We start from the raw sequence: 6,963 nt of genomic DNA, 5'->3' as shown, positions 1-6,963 counted from the left end.
ATTAACACACGGTGTTATCATAAACATACATTTTGATGCAAAATAATATCTGCAGTGATAGGACTAGGAAGGGGAGAGGGAAGTAGGTAGATGGGGAGAAGGGGAAGGTAAAAGGGAGAGGTAGGGGTATCCCTGCAATGCATAATTGCGCTAGTATACTGTTTAGCAATACAAGGGTTAACTCCAAAATTACATGTATTGAGGCATTGTAATTATACAGGCTATTTTCAATTCTCAGCGTGTAGCAGGAGGCGCTAAGATTATGTTATCTGAAAACACAGCGAACTGACACTCAAATGCATCACTGGGATAACTAACTTGAAAACGTACGATTTTAGCTGTTCACTATCGTAGGCCATTTCTGCTCGCTTCTATTAGACAGATTAGGAAAGTCATATCCAAAAATAGTTGCTTAACTGAAATATCTGACGACAGGAGCTTAATAAAAAGGGTTAGGCATGTCAGTTCCAGCATATTATATAAGGAAGGCTAGTCTACGGAGATGTTGTGTAGAGTCAAGAACCCTTGCTGAAAATAAAGTGTCCTCTGCGAGAAGAGCAGTTCTTTTGTGGCGGGAAGCAGAGTACTTGTTGATGAAGAAGGGGGAGGGGGAAAGTCTCAACAGTTAAACTTGGCAATGTGGGGCAAAATGGCACATGATTTAATTTTCGGGGCAAAATGGCTCCAGAGAGGAACGTAGTAGAAATCTAGTTAACAGGCAAAAACTGTCAAAGTTTTAACTGACCACTAACGGTGTCAGTGAAACTGAAGATTAAATGTTTGTAAACATATTAACCACTTGCCGACCGCACGCTTATACCGTGCGTCGACAAAGTGGCAGCTGCAGGCTGATTAATCAGGAGGCAGCCGCTCGCGCGAGCGGCTGCTTCCTGTCAATTCACGGCGGGGGGCTCCATGAATAGCCTGCGGGCCGCCGATGGCGGCTCGCAGGCTAAATGTAAACACAAGCGGAAATAATCCGCTTTGTTTACATTGTACGGCGCTGCTGCGCAGCAGCGCTGTAAGGCAGATCGGCGATCCCCGGCCAATCAGCAGCCGGGGATCGCCGCCATGTGGCAGGGGACGTCCTGTCACTGGCTGCACAGGACGGATAGCGTCCTGTGCAGCCCGGATCACCGGGGGGAGAGGTAGGAGAGGGAGGGGGGTGAATGTCGCTGCGGAGGGGGGCTTTGAGGTGCCCCCCCCGCAAATAGCCTGCACGCAGGAGCGATCAGACCCCCCCTGCACATCATCCCCATAGGGGGGAAAAAAGGGGGCGATCTGATCGCTCTGCGTGCACCCTGATCTGTGCTGGGGGCTGCAGAGCCCACCCAGCACAGATCACAACAAACAGCGCTGGTCCTTAAGGGGGGGTAAAGGGTGGGTCCTCAAGTGGTTAAAGGTTCCTCAACTGGGTGGTAAGAAACCCGTGGGGAGTGTCCCGAAGGTAATGGTGACAAAAAATTTAGGCAAAACAGGTGAAAGAACGCAGGTGTCACTTATCTCATTCAGGCGACATCTTGGAAGACTTGCGAAGATAGCTCTGTAAGGGCAACCGACCTCCGCTTCTTCTGCCTTTGCTCTTTCGGGGTTCCCGAGGGTATGAGAGGCAGGCTAGAGAGGCTTCTTTGTGAAGAAGGCAAGGAGGGTGTTTTGGTCGGAGAAGGTGGTGCTGGAGGAAGAGGGAGATCTAGGGTTTGAAAGTGCTCTTGTAGCTCTTGCACGGTAATTGCAGTATAGGAGCGGTTATTCATAGTGAAGGACATCGAGAATGGGAACCCCCAGCAATATTTCACTTGTCGGTCGCGCAGGATCTGTAGATAAGGCTTCATTTCTTTGCGTCTGAGTAGTGTTGCTAGAGACAGGTCGCCATAAATTTGGTAGCTGTGGCCTTGGAATGAGAGTGATTGGGCCGCTCTAGAAGCCTCCAGAACCTTTTCCTTCATCTTATAATATAGGAATTTAATCACTATGTCTCTCGGGGAACCCGGTCCAGCTCCAGTCTCTCTACAGGTACTTCTGGGACCAGCTCCTGCAAAAGTGCTGTAACAGTGCCCGGGATATCTGTAATGGATTCCGGCAGACTCCTGATACGCAAGTTGCCCCTTCTTGATCTGTCTTCAGCTTGCCTTTTCAGGGTGAGTATTTCCTCTTGCAGCTTGAGGACTTCTTCTTCATGCCCCTCGAGTACAGTAGTGGCATTATCCATGCGATCTTCATGGGATGAGGTTCTTTGTGATAGGATCCTAATCTCTTTCAGCAAGTCGTTGCCTAGTTGTTTGTTGGCAGCAGTAACTTCTTTCCGGATCACCCCACTTAGCTTAGCTAGAAAGTCTTGTTTCATCCTCGGGGGAGATGAGCGTTCCCCATCAGAGAATCCTCTGCTGTCCTCAGAAGCATAGCCATCCACGTGGTCATCCACCATTACATCAGAGAGGGCAGAGCTATGTGAAGCGCGGGCCTTGCCTGAGCGAGAAGAAGATCTATTCGATTTCTGGCTTGAACGGGACCTGTTTCCAGTCGCCATTGTTTCTAATGTGTGCAGCAGGTATTCCTACAGCTATTACCAACGGAGGGGGTAGTGAAAGCGTAGTATGCTTGGAGTTAAGCCGGGGTAAAGCTCCGTGTGTGGCACGAGGGTGAGATCAGGCAGCCATCACCAACCCGCGCGCATGCGCCTCCTAAGTGATATTTTTAAACTTAATAAAGTACCATTTAAATCATCAGCAAGCAAGAAAATATTTTAAATAGTTTTAATAATACTTTTTCACCTGCTTTTTGGTACTTTTTCAATTCAAAAAATCCTCCTGAAAACTCAGGCGAAAAAGTTAATTGCATATTGGCCGTTGTCTTTTATTACCTTATAGCAGAGAATTATTTAAAAATCAATTTAGGGTTTCCTAAATCACTTATGCTGAGTAATGTTTCCTAACCATATATGGCCAATCAGATATTGGTAATATTGATTTAATGCACAATTTATGATCTTTTTTTTTTTTTTGCAAATTAATGCGGCTTTGGAACTGGACCAATAAAATGCAGTAGCTGTTTGTTTTGATTAGTCCAGTTCCATCAAGTGTATGTCCATGAAGTGTACGTTCATGAAGTGTACGTTCATGAAATAGCATGAAATGTGTATCATCTCAAAATGGTTAACCAACTTGATTGAAAAAGTAATAAAAAGTAGGTGAAAAAGTACTATCAAAATCATTCTGAGCATTGTCTTGCTTGCTGTTGGCCTAAAAGGCATTTTATTTATAAGATGTTAATATATCACCTGGGAGAAAACTGAGGAGAAAAAGTTAATTGGATTGGGCAAATATTCATAAATATACTGTATATTGGAACGGTGCATATTCCTACATAATTCTACAGAACATACACAACCTGATGAGGAAAACTGGCACCTGCCATTCCCATTTATTCATTATATTAAGAAAATGAATTATTTAAAAACTTATTTTGTTTGCCTGTTGTTTAACAGAACTTTTCTTATAGTGTATTGTTGTTGTTTACTAGAATGTAGTCATGTGATCTAATAATTCTTCCATTTGTTTAAGTGCTCCCAAGACTGAAGTTACATGAAGCAAAGTATTATATCTGCTATAATCCCAAATTGTTAGAAAAATAATTTCAGCAAGCCAACAAACGTATATTTTGCCTTTACAAGCCTATGTGTCAACCTGGTTAAATGTATTGCAAATCCCCACAGAAAGAAACATTTTTTGCAGCATTTACTATTTCAACTCTTTGGTTATTTTTTTTATATCTAATTTTTCTTTAGGGAATGTGATTTATAGTCCCGTGTTACATGTGATGCCAACACTAATGTTTACTGCAAATTACTGCAAAATGTGGCCCAACACATTCAGAATGTTCTGGCAACAACTCAGAAATTTTATAAATTATATTTTAACCTATAGTGTCATACATAACTCTGTCCTAGCTTTTTACATTGAACAAATATTTATTTAGGATTAAAAGCAGTGAATGAAGTGTGATAGTTTTAAATCAAATCAAGCACTGCTACGCTTTAACTTACAAAGTGGTAATGTAACTTTTCAATAAGGCTATGAAATTTACAGAAATTACAAAAAACAATTAAGAAAGCAATTAAATGAACGACAATAAAATACATAACACTAAAAAATAAGTTATCATGCATTTAAAACATCGTACAATAATCTATCAAACAATGCAGTAAAGTTTTGCTAAAGTGTTCTGTTTCATGAGTTACAGTAATAATTAGTCTATGTATGCACACAATTAACTTCAATTAAAAATAAGCTTGCTTAGAACAGATAATTAACTTGTATTCTAACAGCCTTTTAGATATGAAATAACGATAAACCTTTTTTTATCTCCTGTTGCTGACTGATCTTGTGCATGTCATTATGCTCATTATGATCCTAATTTACTTATGTTCTCTAGTGGGGGAACAAAATGATGTGACAAATATGCATTTGAAGTACCAAACTCATCTTTTTTAAACCTCACCTGTGTTGTATTACTCCATAACAAGGGTTCTTAAAAAGTCAGTAAATTAGCAGTTCTGAATTGTACCTGTGTCTGCATTACCTACGAGAATACAGTTCTTTCCCCTTTTTCAACAAATTTAGAGCAGCCGACATTTATTGAAATATGTTCTCTCTGTAGACATGTAAATGCAACTGCTCATCTTCTGATTCATTAAGCTTTAAGCATCCTAATTGCTGACATGATCCAGACATGGGTTACAAGCTCTTGCTACCTAACAGCAAAAATGATTATTAAACTTTGTTGAATTCCTTATGATCTCTATTAAGCTCCTATGTTTTCTAGCACTGCGATGCCTTTGTAAGCATACTTGTCAAAAGACAACTGAAGTAGAACTTTTCTTTATAAGGTTATAGAGCATGGAGCACTTAACATTTTACAGCTCTGGTCTTGTTTGTTTTCACAATTCATCATAAAGCTAAAAATATGAAAGTCTTATCCAAATCACAAATTGAATACTAGTTCCAAAGTCCTATAGTTGCACGTGAATTTCACTTCTTTGGCAAGCAGCTCATGGGTTCAACCATCATCTCTTATTTTTACCTTTTTTGGTTAACGTAGTTTTATGTTTAGAACTTTTCAAATTGATATTTTATAAAACTGTTTAATAATATCTCTTCAAATTTTATTTTAAAATATTAATTTAATAGATATACTGAGCTCAAATCAGAAATGTAATGATACCTTCTCCACTTTGCAGAACATCATTCTCCGATGTGATATATAAGGGGCTTATTCCCACCTCATGCACAGAGAGAAGCAAGGGTAACTACTGCAACATATGTGACTACAGCTTCCAACAGGAGACTTATTGTGGACTCTAAATAAGATATCCAGATACCCACAACATCCAAGGTGAAATGAATACAGGGCTACAGTATACTGTACCTCTTGCGCTTTTATCTTCATGACAACAGAAACTCATAATCTGGGTAAACATTAATAAAAAAAAAAGTGTTGTGTAAGTATCAGCAAGTTTTAAATGAACCTTTTAATAACCATACCTTGGCATATCCTCAGAATAATAATTCTATTTCAATATCCTTGAAATTACAGAAAAAAAATTGCAGGCCAAAATTCCTGTGCTAAATGTCCCACGGAGTAAGAAGTTGCATGCCAAATTCCCAGACTAAATGTCCCATGATGAAAATACATGTGCATGCCTAATTCCAGGAAAAATGTTCCACAGTGAAAAAGGATTTGCATGCCAATGTGCCAGAAGTAATGGCCCATTGTGAAAAAATGATTTCAAGTCTTAGATGTTATGCTGCAAAGCTGCTATGACGGAAAAATAAAGAAATAAAAAATGAAGAAAAGGCAGAAATAAAAGGCTATCTCAACAAACCTAATCCATCTCCTTATAAACAACCTTGCCCTTGATTTAATCCATAATGGTCACTTTACCAAGTCCTCATTGTAGAGCCCTAGGCTGATTTCACCATGTCTGGTGTTTGTTTGCCCATGATAATACTTTAGTTGGCTGCCACATCTATGTTGTGCACACATGAAATGATGTCCATGCACTGACATAACACTTGAGAGTATGAATGAGGTGTAAAGAAAGAGATCCTCAAGATGCATACCCCTTCAATACCCCCCCCCCCCCCCAATATTACATCAGGTGCTCTTTCAACACCCAGGCTCCCTATTTTATTCCCCCATTTCTCATTAGGTGTTCTCCCACTTTACCCTCATATTTCACCAGTTTCCCCCTCCCTATCACTGTCTTACTACAAAATATCGGAAAGTGTGTGAAAAACGTGCACCCACGGCACTCGTTACATAGTGGGCACCAGGGCTGCCTGCTATGAAAACTGTGGCTACACATAGAAGCTAAATTTTTCACAGCAGGTGGCCCCAGCACCCACTATTTATCTGGCACCATGGGCGCCCATTTTCCACACACTTGCCGATATTTTGAATTGGCGCCTATGGGGTGCCTAAATTTCTCCTGCTAATGGGGCCCACATTTCCTGCTTCCATATAGATAGTTAAATTTCATCTTTTGGCCTTAAAAGATATAATGAAAAATGTGAACTATTTTCTGAAGTTATCAGAAAACATTTGAATCATTCAATAAGCCTACACATAATTTAGAATCACTGTTAGTTGTTACAGCAACAGTCAATATATTACAACTCCCACATCCACTGTGTACTTGTTTGCTTCAACAGAGAAAGACACAATGCATAATGTCTATAAATTTCCAATTTACAGATAAGCTAACTAACATAATGCTTCTACTCTAGAATCATGTTCATTTTATGCATACCACAATCATGATCTCTTCACTCAAGCCTATAATCAATAACTAAATTGCAGCTCTCCATATATCCATTTATAAAATATACTTAAGATGAGTGTTTTAATTCTCAACACACAGCATCTGGTATTCATATCATCATCACTGTACTGTTACATCTTTTA

The sequence above is a fragment of the Hyperolius riggenbachi genome, chromosome 3 (genome assembly GCF_040937935.1).
Source record: "Hyperolius riggenbachi isolate aHypRig1 chromosome 3, aHypRig1.pri, whole genome shotgun sequence".
Classification (NCBI taxonomy): domain Eukaryota; kingdom Metazoa; phylum Chordata; class Amphibia; order Anura; family Hyperoliidae; genus Hyperolius; species Hyperolius riggenbachi.
Note: the sequence above shows the minus strand (reverse complement) of the source record.